Source organism: Pseudophryne corroboree, chromosome 4 (genome assembly GCF_028390025.1).
Source record: "Pseudophryne corroboree isolate aPseCor3 chromosome 4, aPseCor3.hap2, whole genome shotgun sequence".
Taxonomy (NCBI): Eukaryota; Metazoa; Chordata; class Amphibia; order Anura; family Myobatrachidae; genus Pseudophryne; species Pseudophryne corroboree.
The window spans coordinates 620394582-620410755 of NC_086447.1; the positions used below are offsets into that span (position 1 = coordinate 620394582).

Consider the following 16174-nt stretch of genomic DNA (forward strand, 5'->3'; position numbering starts at 1 on the left):
CGTAAAAATGCAAAAGACCCTTTAAAAGTTGTTTTGACATGTGTTGATCATTTAAACCTGTTGACCTTTTCCAGTGTCAACATTTCACAGGATGACCTTTTCTCCCTATTGACCTTTTGTCAGTGTTGACCTAATGCATATCGACCATATGGGGTCAACCTTTTTATTGTCCGTTTACATTGGAACTCCCTTCTCCTAACTGCCATTTTTCAAACACAGACTGTAAAATGGCAGTTAGGAGCTGATTGGATGGTACTTTATCTCTGTCCATTTTATTTTTGTCCAAGGCTTAGTGCATAGAACCCAATGTCTGAAGAGGCAAAAATCAGGAGACAGTGGACATGTGCGTGTACAGTAGCTTAAGTAAAGTAAGGGTCTGCACTCAAAAATGGGACCAGAAAACTGATGCATACAGTATGCACCTTTCACTCTTTCACAAATGTTTTGACATTGTGTGTTTATTGAGATGAAGTAGTTATTAGTATAAATGTAAGACATTGCGAATTATAAAATCATTAAAATCATAAATCAGCTTAATAGATATTTGCATTATGGGGTTGCAAAGTGGCAGCAGTTGTGGGTGGCCCGATTTGCTGTCTTGTGCTAATGCAAGAATCTGTTCAACTAATGTAGAGGTTCATGTGTGAGTAAGTGGAATCCCAAACTGCCCATTGATTTTATGCCAGTTTCTGCAGCTTACATCATTAGCATCTGCACTTGCCCAAGTCCCATGATAGGTGTAGGAGAGAGGCTGAACCAGAATTCCATTCCCCATAAGTAAGATTTAGAATTGCATTGAGCGCCTGCCATTCCTGTGACATTCCCAAAAGTCAGGGTGGTTACATGCAATTTCACTGTCCAGTTCATACCCCAAAGTGCCCTATTTCACAGAAAGACAGATCCAGCCATCTGACTCAGCATGGGACAGACATATGCTAAAATCAGGACAATATATTTGTGTCTGCAAAAACTTGCTATTTGTATCCTTGAAGAGAGATATGTACATCACAGAATAAGCCCAATTTAAACATTTAGATTTTGGTAAAACAAATTAATACTTGTATTTAAATTTAGATTGTGAATTTACTATGTACCCTAAGTTCCGCAGATCATACTATAATACAGGTCACTTTGGTATTTCTACCCAATAGTCCTCTTTATTGTTGATAAGTTGCTTGGGCAGGACATCACATATAATTTTCTGGCTGTAAAGAATATTCTCAATGTTCACAAAATGAATGCTTAGATATCCAACAACCTGAAATATAAGGCCTCTGTCAACAGTGCTTGTACAGAACTTGGCTATTAGTCACTAGCAATTAATAATGGCTTGGTCCAAAAAAGACCATACAGTATATGTAATTTGAATCAGGGCCTCTACCATGGCTTGTCTACTAATTCACTAAGACAAATGATGCCTTAAAGAACTTGAGATACATTTGTCAATAACTTTAACTAGCCTGTTCCATATCCAACATGCTAAAGCTAAACCAGAGATTCAGTGCACTTACTTGACCTGCAGGTAGAGTATTATACTAGAAGTTCACTGACTAAAGCTTTCCATATGACTTACTATAGAGCAGTTGTAGCCAACCCTGGTCCCCAAGAGCTACCAACAGTTCATGTTTTCAAGCTAACCTAGCAGGTGCACAGATGCAGTGATTACTCACTGACACATTTTAAAAGATCCACAGATGGAGCTAATTACTTAACTTGTGATTCAGTGAGGAGACCTGGAAACGTTAACTGTTGGTAGCTCTCGAGGACCAGGGTTGGCTACCCCTGCTGCAGAGTACCTACATACTAGGCCATTGAGTCAAAATATGCTTTAACCAAGTTGAGAGAATTTCCTCAGTGTCCTCATACATCTTACTGTCTGCAAAACGTAATGTACAGTATCAAAAACAATGAAGTCAGACAATCAGGACAAGAAACGTAATACATATGATATCCTGGTGCCCGAGATGCCCGGTTGTCAGTATACTGACAGCGGCATCCCAGGGGTCAAAATCCCAACAGTTTACCAAAATGTAAGATAAACCTGATCTCCCCCCCCCCCCTCCTTCATCCTAAACCACTTTCCTGCATTCTGACCCTAACACTCATCCCTCGGCACCCTAACCATAATCCTCCCCAGTGGTGCCTAACCCTAATCACCCCTCCCCACAGCCTAAACCTAACCCCCCATCCCTGCAGCCTAACCCTAACCTTCCCAGGGGATGCCTAAACCTAACCATCCCACCCGTGCAATCTAATCCTCACCCTTCCACCCCTGCAGCCTAACCCTAGACCCCCCCCATGCAACCTAAACCTAAGTCCTGCCATCCGTGGCTTAGCAGTATGGCGCTGGCTCGATCAGGATTCTGGCGCCAGCATTTTAACTGGTGTTGGGATGCCAGCATTGGCATTCCAATTAGTGTTGGGATTCCGATGTCGGCATCCTAGTGGTGCCATGTGAGTTTTCTATATGTACAGTAGCTGCTTGTGATGGCGGTGTGGTTTCCTGTGTTCAACTGTTCGTGTACAACATGGCTAATTGGAACTAGCATGCAGTGTCTGTCTTCATTTAATACATCTGAAACATGGTGTCAAAAGTTCCTGAGCCCACAAATGATGCTGATTATTGGCAGAGCAGCAGCTCAAGCTTAGGAGAAGACCTACAGTGACAAACAAAGGAGAAGGATTGCATAGAAATCAAGTGGATTGAATCCCCATTGTGTTTTCTGCCTTCTCTGGAGTGGGAGTACATCAACATGGCACCTGTTAACAATATTCCTCCACCTTATGGAATGCAGATGAGTGGCAATTTGTGCATCAACTTGGAGAACTTTAGAGCTGAGTTTGAAGATTTTTCTTTAGCCACAGGCCTTAATGATAAAGCAGCTGAGGTACAAGCAGCCACACTGGGGGGAGTGATGGGCAGCGAATGTTTTCATGTTTATAAGCACTATCTGAGTCTTTCTGCGCAGGAACAAACATATGTAAAAGCAATCCTGGATACATTGGAGGCATACTTTAAGCCTGCAAAAAATGTGATTCATGAAATGTATATTTTAATAAGAGGAAGTTGAATTCGTTAATAATTTTGTTACCCGGCTGAGAGAAAAGGCAGCAACCTGTGAGTATGGCACATTAAAAGATGAACTTCTGCAAGATAAATTAGTATTGGGCATAAATTGTGAAAACACTCGCCGCCGTCTCTTAAGAGAGTGGAATTTAGATCTGTCAGCAGCTATTGAAATATGTCACACAGCAGAGCTCACTGACCAGAGAATCAGAGCAATAGATAGACAGAGTGATCATGTCAATGTTACAGACAGACAACAGCACAGCAGGGGGGATTTTCTGGATAGCCCAAAGTGTAAAAATCGGCAACAGAACTCACCAGCAGCCAAGTATACAGCCTGTAAATACTGTGGCAATAGACATAGGCTAGGAAAAGATCAGTGCCCGGCATTTGGGAAAACCTGTAGATCATGTGTTATTGCCAGTCATTTTGCTAAAATGTGCTTATCAAGCAAGAGCTGGAATAAAGCAGGGAAAGTACACATAATAGATGAAACACATGGAGCTGATACCCATAGCGCTAAAGTGATATATTCAACAGAATGTATTGGGACCATAAGATCAGAAGGCCAAAAGTGGTTTGCACATCTGACTTTGAATAATAAGAGGCAACCATGTCATTTAGACTCAGGGGCAAAATGTGATGTTATGAGTCTGGAAGATAAGATGAAATTGGCTCCTAGAGTTCCATTACTGCCAAGTGACACTAAACTGAAGCTCTATTCTGGAGAGCTGATAAAATCATTGGGATGGTTCAGAACAGAATGCTTTGTTAGTGGACGTACCCACATACTTACTTTTTAAATTGTAGAGGCCCACCAGAAACCATTATTGTCAGGTTCCACATGTGAGCATTTGGGGTTGATGCAATTTACTATTCCTTTTGAGCTACATAAGATGGAACATGATTTGTCTGGACCATTGAGGAAAGAGCAAATATTAGAGGCCTATGATGATGTATTCAAGGATCCAGTGAAGTCTGTTCCTGGTAAAGTACAATTTGAACTTGATCTAAGTGTTCCGCCATTCCAGTGTGCTCCACGCAATATGCCTATAGCCCTCAAGCCAACAGTGAAAGCTTTGCTTGAACAGTATGAAGCAGATGGGCACATTGCACTTGTGACTGAACCAACTGACTGGATTAGCAATATGGTCATTGTGGCAAAGCCTGACAAGTTAAGAATCTGCATTGATCCTACATTTTTAAATCAAGCACTGCGAAGATTTCATTATATTATGCCAACATTGGAGGATGTTTTATATAAGCTACCCAAAGCAAAAGTCTTTACTCTGGTTGATGCATGTGATGCATTTCTGCAATGTAAACTGGATGAAAAAGCAGCTATAAGACAACCTTTTGGACCCCATGGGGTAGGAAGAGATGGCTTAAACTTACTTTTGGAGCTTCCAAAGCACCTGAAGTTTACCAGTGAAAACAACATGAATTGCTGATTGGACTTAGCGGCATTGAGCCGATAGCAGATGATATTCTTGTGGTTGGCTGTGGCGAGACAAAAAAGGAAGCAGAGGCTGATCATGACCGCAAGTTGCTAGCGCTGTTGGATCATTGCAGACAAGTGAATTTAAGATTTAGTGTGAAGAAACTGCAATTTAAGTTGAAAGAGCTTCATTTTCATGGTCATATCCTGTCCTCTGAAGGTTTGAAAGTTGACCAATAAAAAGTTAGAGCTGTATTGGAAATGCCAAAGCCCACTGATGTAAAGTCCATGCAACTTCTGATTGGGTTTGTGACATATGTGGCCAAATTTATGCCTCGCCTATCAGGAGGTATCTGAACCCCTGCACAGGCTACTGGACAGAGACTCGATATGGCACTGGCTTCCAAAGCATGATAAGGCTGTGGAGGAAATAAAGCATTTGGTCATAGTTACACCTGTGCTGAAGTATTATGATCTTACCAAGCCAGTCACTATACAGAGTTATTCGAGTAAAACCAGACTGGGATGTTGCCTGATGCAAGGAGGACAACCAGTTGCATTTGCTTTAAGAGCATTGACTCCAACTGAGCAGAATTGTGCACAAATTGAAAAGGAGTGCTTGAGCATTGTCTTTGCTTGTTCACGTTTTCATTATTTTCTATGCGGCCGGGATGTAATCACAGTGGAAACTGATCATAAGCCGCTAATTGCCATCTTTAAAAAAAAACCTTTCTTTGTGCACCTAAAAGACTTCAGGGTATGATGTTAACATTACAGCATTATAATCTCTGTGTCACTTACAAGCCAGGCCCCGAGATGTATATCAGTGACACTCTCAGTAGAGTAATAGCTATGGATGGGGGTTCTGGAGCAGCTCAGAGTTATCACACTGTGCACCATGCATCAGGTAATGACTGACGTTGCACAGATTAACCAGGCAGATTATCTGAATATCACTGATCAGCGACTGCAGCAGGTTCAGCAGCACACCATGACTGATGAGAGCCTGCAGATTTTGAAGTCTATTGTACTGGCTGGATGGCCAGATTCAAAAGAAGGGACACAATCATTGTGAGGCACTATTGGTCATTTAGAGATGAGCTCAGCATACAGAATGGCATTTTGTACAAGGTACCAAGAGTCATCATACCAAAAAACTTGAGATAAAAAATACTGGCACGCATACACTCCAGCCATCTTGGAGTTGATGCATGCTACAGACAAGCAAGAGATACATTGTACTGGCCTAATATGCAAAGTGATATTAAGTACTTTGGGCCTAATTCAGACCTGTTCGCTCGCTAGAGTTTTTTGCAGTCTTGCGTTCGAATAGTCGCTGGTCAAAACTGCGCATGCATATGCACCGCAATGCACAGGCACGTCGCATGGGTACAATGTGGATAGCCGCTCAGTGATGGATTTCTATGTTGGGTATGATAAATCTGCATAGGAGTTGCCTGAACTTACTATTGGTGAGCCAATTCGCATGAAGCCCCTTCCTGGAGATCGCACAGGCCATTGGAGACTTGCTACCTGTGTGCGCAAGGTTACACCACTCTCATATCTTGTGGATATGGAAGGTAATTTGTACAGATGCAATTGTGTGGATTTTCGTGTAGCTGAATGGCCAATTCTACATGAGAATGTTGGGCATGCCGTTCCTAGCCTGAGTATGGAGCTGCATCAGGAATCTGAAAGGCCACAGATTGTTATAACTGAATATAGAGAAAAAGAGAACATGGAACATGCAAGCATTCCGGATGGCAGTCCATCATTATCACCCGCTAGAGTTATATAGACTCCTGCCCAGCGAAATTCAACTCTGGCTCAACAAAGTCCAGTCTATACTCGTAGTGGACATCAGTAATGGCCACCTGACAGACTTGATTTATAGTTTCAAAATAAACAAAAAGTAATGGAGGACATTGTTAGCATTGTTACTGTAGTTATGTTATACCTGCAGCATATATATATATATATATATATATATATAAAAAGGGAGATGTTTGTGTAATGTTAGTCTTATGCATTTGGCCCCACCTAGTGGTGCCATGTGAGTTTTCTAGATGTAGCTGCTTGTGATGGCGGTGTGGTTTCCTGTGTTCAACTGTTCTTGTACAACATGGTTACTTGGAACTAGCGTGCAGTATCTGTCTTCATTTCTTACATCTGAAACACTAATTCAGGGTTGATCGCAAAAGCAAAATCTTTCCATAATTTGCAAAACCATGTGCAGTGCAGGTTGTGCAGATGTAACATGTGCAGAGAGCGTTAGATTTTGGTGGGGTGTGTTCAAACTGAAATCTAAATTGCAGTGTAAAAATAAAGCAGCCATTATTTACCCTGCACAGAAACAATATAACTCACCCAAATCTAACTTTCTCTGCATATGTTATATCTGCCCCACCTCCAGTGCACATGATTTTGCCCATTAGAGAAAGATCTTGCGACCAACCCTGAATTAGACCCAGTGTCCGTATAATAGCTCACTTAAACAACTCATGCTTTAAAGTATTTGTTAATGTATTCAACCAGCACGCTGCAACATCCAATATTCTAAAAAGGAAACCAGGCAGGGAAGGCTAAACAGGACTTCCATAATGACTGTCCAAATAGGACATAGATAATAATCTGCTACTTCAACTTAAACTTGGGTTGGATGGCCGGCGGGAAGGGGGGGGGGGGGGGGGGGGAGCGTGAAAAAGCCCCTTGTGGGCTTGCTAAGCTCACCATGCAGCCGGCTCAGGTTCTTTTCCCGCTCTATGGGTGTGGAATGGTCCCTGGAATTCCCTGAGTGGGAATGGTCCCTGTTGGTTGGTATGCCGTCTGGCGCAACATTCAAGGGTTGGGATCTTGGCGTTGTTATTGTGACCGGCGGTCTCTTTCTATCAGCCTACTGCAATAGTCACTATATTAAAGACTATGGCCTCTACTGACTCTGCCCATAGATGCCCTTAATATTTGTTAAAAGTGGATGGCAAAATTATTTATTTAAAAGCATGTTGTCCATTTTTAACATGCAGTGTTTATATTAGTGATGAGCGGGTTCGGTTCCTCGGGATCCGAACCCCCCCGAATTTCACCCATTTTTGCACGGTTCCGAGCAGACTCGGATCTTCGAGCCTTGCTCGGTTAACCCGAGCGCGCCTGAACGTCATCATCCCGCTGTCGGATTCTCACGAGATTCGTATTCTTTATAAGGAGCCGCGCGTTGCCGCCATTTTTCACTCGTGCTTTGGAGATGATAGTGAGAGGACGTGGCTGGCGTTCTCTCAGTTTCTGTGTTCAGTGTGCTGCAAATATCTGTGCTCAGTGTGCTGCAAATATCTGTGCTCAGTGTGCTGCAAATATCTACGTTCTCTGCCTGAAAAACGCTCCATATCTGTGCTCAGTGTGCTGCAAATATCTGTGCTCAGTGTGCTTTATTGTGGGGACTGGGGACAACCAGTATTATATAGTAGGAGGAAAGTGCAGAGTTTTGCTGAGCAGTGACTACCAGTATTATACGTTCTCTGCCTGAAAAACGCTCCATATCTGTGCTCAGTGTGCTGCAAATATCTGTGCTCAGTGTGCTTTATGGTGGGGACTGGGGACCACCAGTATTATATAGTAGGAGGACAGTGCAGAGTTTTGCTGACCAGTGACCACCAGTATTATACGTTCTCAGCCTGAAAAACGCTCCATATCTGTGCTGCATTGTAGTATATAGTAGGAGGACAGTGCAGAATTTTGCTGACCAGTGACCACCAGAATTATATCAGTACGGTACAGTAGTCCACTGCTCTACCTACCTCTGTGTAGTCAAGTATACTATCCATCCATACCTGTGGTGCATTTAAGTTTTTGTGCGCAGTATATATATAGTAGTAGGACAGTGCATAATTTTGCTGACCACCAGTATATAATAAATAGTAGTACGGTACAGTAGTCCACTGCTCTACCTACCTCTGTGTCGTCAGGTATACTATCCATCCATACCTGTGGTGCATTTAAGTTTTTGTGCACAGTATATATATAGTAGTAGGACAGTGCATAATTTTGCTGACCACCAGTATATAATATATAGCAGTACGGTACAGTAGGCCACTGCTCTACCTACCTCTGTGTCGTCAAGTATACTATCCATCCATACCTGTGGTGCATTTAAGTTTTTGTGCGCAGTATATATATAGTAGTAGGACAGTGCATAATTTTGCTGACCACCAGTATATAATAAATAGTAGTACGGTACAGTAGTCCACTGCTCTACCTACCTCTGTGTCGTCAAGTATACTATCCATCCATACCTGTGGTGCATTTAAGTTTTTGTGCGCAGTATATAGATAGTAGTAGGACAGTGCATAATTTTACTGACCACCAGTATATAATATATAGTAGTACGGTACAGTAGTCCACTGCTCTACCTACCTCTGTGTCGTCAAGTATACTATCCATCCATACCTGTGGTGCATTTAAGTTTTTGTGCGCAGTATATATATAGTAGTAGGACAGTGCATAATTTTGCTGACCACCAGTATATAATATATAGCAGTACGGTACAGTAGTCCACTGCTCTGCCTACCTCTGTGTCGTCAAGTATACTATCCATCCATACCTGTGGTGCATTTAAGTTTTTGTGCACAGTATATACAGTATATAGTAGTAGGACAGTGCATAATTTTGCTGACCACCAGTATATAATATATAGCAGTACGGTACAGTAGTCCACCGCTCTACCTACCTCTGTGTCGTCAGGTATACTATCCATCCATACCTGTGGTGCATTTAAGTTTTTGTGCGCAGTATATATATACAGTAGTAGGACATTGCATAATTTTGCTGACCACCAGTATATAATATATAGCAGTACGGTACAGTAGTCCACTGCTCTACCTACCTCTGTGTCGTCAAGTATACTATCCATCCATACCTGTGGTGCATTTAAGTTTTTGTGCGCAGTATATATATAGTAGTAGGACAGTGCATAATTTTGCTTACCACCAGTATATAATATAAAACAGTACGGTACAGTAGTCCACTGCTCTACCTACCTCTGTGTCGTCAAGTATACTATCCATCCATACCTGTGGTGCATTTAAGTTTTTGTGTACAGTATATATATAGTAGTAGGACAGTGCATAATTTTTCTGACCACCAGTATATAATATATAGCAGTACGGTACAGTAGGCCACTGCTCTACCTACCTCTGTGTCATCAAGTATACTATCCATCCATACCTGTGGTGCATTTACAAAAATTTACAAAAATGTGGAGGGTAAAATAGGGAAAGATCAAGATCCACTTCCACCTCATGCTGAAGCTGCTGCCACTAGTCATAGCCGAGATGATGAAATGCCATCAACGTCGTCTGCCAAGGCTGATGCCCAATGTCATAGTAGAGAGCATGTAAAATCCAAAAAACAAAAGTTCAGTAAAATGACCCAAAAATCAAAATTAAAATCGTCTGAGGAGATGCGTAAACTTGCCAATATGCCATTTATGACACGGAGTGGCAAGGAACGGCTGAGGCCCTCTCCTATGTTCCTCATGACTAGTGGGTCAGCTTCACATGAGGATGGAAACACTCATCCTCCCACTAGAAAAATGAAAAGACTTAAGCTGGCAAAAGCACAGCAAAGAACTGTGCGTTCTTCTAAATCACAAATCCCCAAGGAGAGTCCAATTGTGTCGGTTGCGATGCCTGACCTTCCCAACACTGGACGGGAAGAGGTGGCACCTTCCACCATTTGCACTCTCCCTGCAAGTGCTGGAAGGAGTACCCGCAGTCCAGTTCCTGATAGTCAAATTGAAGATGTCACTGTTGAAGTACACCAGGATGAGGATATGGGTGTTGCTGGCGCTGGGGAGGAAATTGACAAGGAGGATTCTGATGGTGAGGTGGTTTGCTTAAGTCAGGCACCCGGGGAGACACCTGTTGTCCGTGGGACGAATATGGTCATTGACATGCCTGGTCAAATTACAAAAAAAAATCACCTCTTCAGTGTGGAATTATTTCAACAGAAATGCGGACAACTGGTGTCAAGCCATGTGTTGCCTTTGTCAAGCAGTAATAAGTAGGGGTAAGGACAAGGTAACCACCTCGGAACATCATCCCTTATACGTCACCTGGAGCGCATTCATCAGAAGTCATTGACAAGTTCAAAAACTTTGGGTGACAGCGGAAGCCGTCCACTGCCAACTAAATCCCTTCCTCTTGTAACCAAGCTCCTGCAAACCACACCACCAACTCCCTCAGTGTCAATTTCCTCCTTAGACAGTAAAGCAAATAGTCCTGCAGGCCATGTCACTGTCAAGTCTGACGAGTCCTCTCCTGCCTGGGATTCCTCCGATGCATCCTTGAGTGTAACGCCTACTGCTGCTGGCGCTGCTGTTGTTGCTGCTGGGAGTCGATCGTCATCCCAGAGGGGAAGTCGGAAGACCACTTGTACTACTTCCGGTAAGCAATTGACTGTCCAACAGTCCTTTGCGAGGAAGATGAAATATCACAGCAGTCATCCTGCTGCAAAGCGGATAACTCAGGCCTTCGCAGCCTGGGTGGTGAAAAACGTGGTTCCGGTATCCACCGTTAATTCACAGGGAACTAGAGTATTGATTGAGGTACTGTGTCCCCGGTACCAAATACCATCTAGGTTCCATTTTTCTAGGCAGGCGATACCGAAAATGTACACAGACGTCAGAAAAAGAGTCACCAGTGTCCTAAAAAATGCAGTTGTACCCAATGTCCACTTAACCATGGACATGTGGACAAGTGGAGCAGGGCAGACTCAGGACTATATGACTGTGACAGCCCACTGGATAGATGTATTGCCTCCCGCAGCAAGAACAGCAGCGGCGGCACCAGTAGCAGCATCCCGCAAACGCCAACTCGTTCCTAGGCAGGCTACGCTTTGTATCACCGGTTTCCATAAGAGGCACACAGCTGACAACCTCTTACGGAAACTGAGGAACATCATCGCAGAATGGCTTACCCCAATTGGACTCTCCTGGGGATTTGTGACATCGGACAACGCCACCAATATTGTGCGCGCATTACATGTGGGCAAATTCCAGCACGTCCCATGTTTTGCACATACGTTGAATTTGGTGGTGCAGAATTATTTAAAAAATGACAGGGGCGTGCAAGAGATGCTGTCGGTGGCCCAAAGAATTGCGGGCCACTTTCGGCATTCAGCCACCGCGTGCCGAAGACTGGAGCACCAGCAAACAGTCCTGAACCTGCCCTGCCATCATCTGAAGCAAGAGGTGGTAACGAGGTGGAATTCAACCCTCTATATGCTTCAGAGGATGGAGGAGCAGCAAAAGGCCATTCAAGCCTATACAGCTACCTACGATATAGGCAAAGGAGGGGGAATGCACCTGACTCAAGCGCAGTGGAGACTGATTTCAATGTTGTGCAAGGTTCTGCAACCCTTTGAACTTGCCACACGTGAAGTCAGTTCAGACACTGCCAGCCTGAGTCAGGTCATTCCCCTCATCAGGCTTTTGCAGAAGAAGATGGAGAGATTGAAGGAGGATCTAAAACAGAGCGATTCCGCTAGGCATGTGGGACTTGTGGATGGAGCCCTTAATTCGCTTAACCAGGATTCATGGGTGGTCAATCTGTTGAAATCAGAGCACACCATTTTGGCCGCCATGCTCGATCCTAGATATAAAACCTACGTTGTATCTCTCTTTCCGGCAGACACAAGTCTGCAGGGATTCAAAGACCTGCTGGTGAGAAAATTGTCAAGTCAAGCGGAACGTGACCCGTCAACAGCTCCTCCTTCACATTCTCACGCAACTGGGGCTGCGAGGAAAAGGCTAAGAATTCCGAGCCCACCCGCTGGCGGTGATGCAGGGCAGTCTGGAGCGAGTGCTGACATCTCGTCCGGACTGAAGGACCTGCCAACGATTACTGACATGTCGTCTACTGTCACTGAATATGATTCTGTCACCATTGAAAGAATGGTGGAGGATTATATGAGTGACCGCATCCAAGTAGGCACGTCAGACAGCTCGTATGTGTACTGGCAGGAAAAAGAGGCAATTTGGAGGCCCTTGCAGAAACTGGCTTTATTTTACCTAAGTTGCCCCCCCTCCAGTGTGTACTCCGAAAGAGTGTTTAGTGCAGCCGCTCACCTTGTCAGCAATCGGCGTACGAGGTTACTTCCAGAAAATGTGGAGAAGATGATGTTCATCAAAATGAATTATAATCAATTCCTCCGTGGAGACATTCACCAGCAATTGCCTCCAGAAAGTACACAGGGACCTGAGCTGGTGGATTCCAGTGGGGACGAATTAATAATCTGTGAGGAGGGGGAAGTACACAGTGAAAGGGGTGAGGAATCGGACGATGAGGAGGAGGTGGACATCTTGCCTCTGTAGAGCCAGATTGTGCAAGGAGAGATTGATTGCTTCTTTTTTGGTGGGGGCCCAAACCAACCAGTCATTTCAGTCACAGTCATGTGGCAGACCCTGTCGCTGAAATGATGGGTTTGTTAAAGTGTGCATGTCCTGGTTATACAACATAAGGGTGGGTGGGAGGGCCCAAGGACAATTCCATCTTGAACCTCTTTTTTCTTTCATTTTTCTTTGCATCATGTGCTGTTTGGGGACTATTTTTTGAAGTGCCATCCTGTCTGACACTGCAGTGCCACTCCTAGATGGGCCAGGTGTTTGTGTCGGCCACTTGGGTCGCTTAGCTTAGTCACACAGCTACCTCATTGCACCTCTTTTTTTCTTTGCATCATGTGCTGTTTGGGGACTATTTTTTTGAAGTGCCATCCTGTCTGACACTGCAGTGCCACTCCTAGATGGGCCAGGTGTTTGTGACGGCCACTTGGGTCGCTTAGCTTAGTCACACAGCTGCCTCATTGCGCCTTTTTTTTCTTTGCATCATGTGCTGTTTGGGGACTATTTTTTTAATCTGCCATCCTGTCTGACACTGCAGTGCCACTCCTAGATGGGCCAGGTGTTTGTGTCGGCCATTTGGGTCGCTTTGCTTAGCCACACAGCTACCTTGGTGCACCTATTTTTTTCTTTGCATCATGTGCTGTTTGGGGACTATTTTTTGAAGTGCCATCCTGTCTGACACTGCAGTGCCACTCCTAGATGGGCCAGGTGTTTGTGTCGGCCACTTGGGTCGCTTAGCTTAGTCACACAGCTACCTCATTGCGCCTCTTTTTTTCTTTGCATCATGTGCTGTTTGGGGACTATTTTTTTAATCTGCCATCCTGGCTGACACTGCAGTGCCACTCCTAGATGGGCCAGGTGTTTGTGTCGGCCACTTGGGTCGCTTAGCTTAGTCACACAGCTACCTCATTGCGCCTCTTTTTTTCTTTGCATCATGTGCTGTTTGGGGACTATTTTTTTAATCTGCCATCCTGTCTGACACTGCAGTGCCACTCTTAGATGGGCCAGGTGTTTGTGTCGGCCACTTGGGTCGCTTAGCTTAGTCACACAGCTACCTCATTGCACCTCTTTTTTTCTTTGCATCATGTGCTGTTTGGGGACTATTTTTTTGAAGTGCCATCCTGTCTGACACTGCAGTGCCACTCCTAGATGGGCCAGGTGTTTGTGTCGGCCACTTGGGTCGCTTAGCTTAGTCACACAGCTGCCTCATTGCGCCTCTTTTTTTCTTTGCATCATGTGCTGTTTGGGGACTATTTTTTAATCTGCCATCCTGTCTGACACTGCAGTGCCACTCCTAGATGGGCAAGGTGTTTGTGTCGGCCATTTGGGTCGCTTTGCTTAGCCACACAGCTACCTTGGTGCACCTATTTTTTTCTTTGCATCATGTGCTGTTTGGGGACTATTTTTTGAAGTGCCATCCTGTCTGACACTGCAGTGCCACTCCTAGATGGGCCAGGTGTTTGTGTCGGCCACTTGGGTCGCTTAGCTTAGTCACACAGCTACCTCATTGCGCCTCTTTTTTTCTTTGCATCATGTGCTGTTTGGGGACTATTTTTTTAATCTGCCATCCTGTCTGACACTGCAGTGCCACTCTTAGATGGGCCAGGTGTTTGTGTCGGCCACTTGGGTCACTTAGATTAGCCATCCAGCGACCTTGGTGCACCTCTTTTTTTCTTTCCATCATGTGCTGTTTGGGGACTATTTTTTGAAGTGCCATCCTGTCTGACACTGCAGTGCCACTGCTAGATGGGCCAGGTGTTTGTGCCGCCCACTTGGGTCGCTTAGCTTAGTCATCCAGCGACCTCGGTGCAAATTTTAGGACTAAAAATAATATTGTGAGGTGTGAGGTGTTCAGAATAGACTGGAAATGAGTGGAAATTATGGTTTTTGAGGTTCATAATACTATGGGATAAAAATTACCCCCAAATTCTATGATTTAAGCTGTTTTTGAGGGTTTTTTGTAAAAAAAAAACACCCGACTCCAAAACACACCCGAATCCGACAAAAAAATTTCAGGGAGGTTTTGCCAAAACGCGTCCGAATCCAAAGCAATGCCGCAGAACCGAATCCAAAACCAAAACACAAAAGCCGAAAAATGTCCGGTACACATCACTAGTTTATATATAGTAATACTTATTGCTTTTTGGTTGCACTATTATTATTTGACATCTCCAGTGCCAGATTAAGGAGGGGGCAGGTGGTGAGTACCTACAGGCCCGCTTCTCGCAGCCCCTCCCTCCCATCCAGAGCTGCTTTTCAGTGATGATTTCACTTCTCTCCAGGCTCTTCCGCCATCACCAACAATTGCATTCTTAGCAGCAGCACAGCAGCTGCTAAGAGAGCTGCTGCTGGCAAAGAAACACACAATAAATAAAGCACTATCAAAGGCAGAGGAGCCTGAAGAGAAGTAGAATCATCACAATGCCTGCATCTGCCTGCATTACCTTCCTGTACCTGTTTGCTTGCCCACTCCCTTCATCTGGTGGCATCAGTGATGATGTTGGCCTGAGGTCAGGAGGATGTGAAAGTGAATGAAAAAACATGTGAGGATATGTGTGGACTGTACAGTGGGGATGCAATTAGATAGTAAAGAGTATGTAGGTTATGTGGGTGGTTCCAGAATTTTATAAGTTTGCATAAAGAGGTGAGTTTTCATGGAATGATTGAAGGTTTGGAGACTAGAGGAGAGTTTTATTATGCGTGGTAGATCAGAGCAGGTGCAGCCTGAAGAAAGTTTAGGGGGGAGAAGGTCATTAAATATATTGTTTGAGTGGTGAGGTAGGGAGAAGATAATTAAAATATATTATCACAGCAGAGATGATAAGGTGCTGGGAGTGGGAAAGAAACAACATCATATACAGTGGTGCTTGAAAGTTTGTGAACTCTGTAGAATTTTCTATATTTTTGCTCAAAATTGACCTGAATCTTCTTCAAATTTTCACATAATTCCTAAAAGTGGATAAAGACAATTCCTAAAAGTGGAAAAAGACAACCAAATCAAACACATGAACAAAAAAAAATTAGACATGCTCATTTTTTAATTGAGGAAAATGATCCAATATCACATATCGGTGAGTGTCAAAAGTATGTGAACCTTTGCTTTCAATATCTGGTATGAATTCCCTTGTGTAGCAATAACTGCATGTAAACATTTCCGGTAATTGTTCTTCTTTAACCATTCTTTGGTCGAATGACTTGTGTGCTTTGGGCCGTTGTCTTGCTGCATGAAACAGCAAGACATCTCTTGAGATGCAGCTCATGAAAAGATGTCCTGACA

At 44.0% G+C, this 16174-nt stretch overlaps 1 long non-coding RNA gene across 1 annotated transcript in view; it reads right to left on the reverse strand.

Annotated features, from left to right (window-relative positions):
- Positions 1-447: 447 nt before the first annotated feature.
- Positions 448-16174, reverse strand: part of LOC134911648 (uncharacterized) — a 60358-nt gene continuing 44631 nt past the window's right edge. The window contains exon 5 of the long non-coding RNA XR_010176739.1: positions 448-1258. This is a non-coding gene — a long non-coding RNA (uncharacterized LOC134911648). The remainder of the gene's footprint in view (positions 1259-16174) is intronic.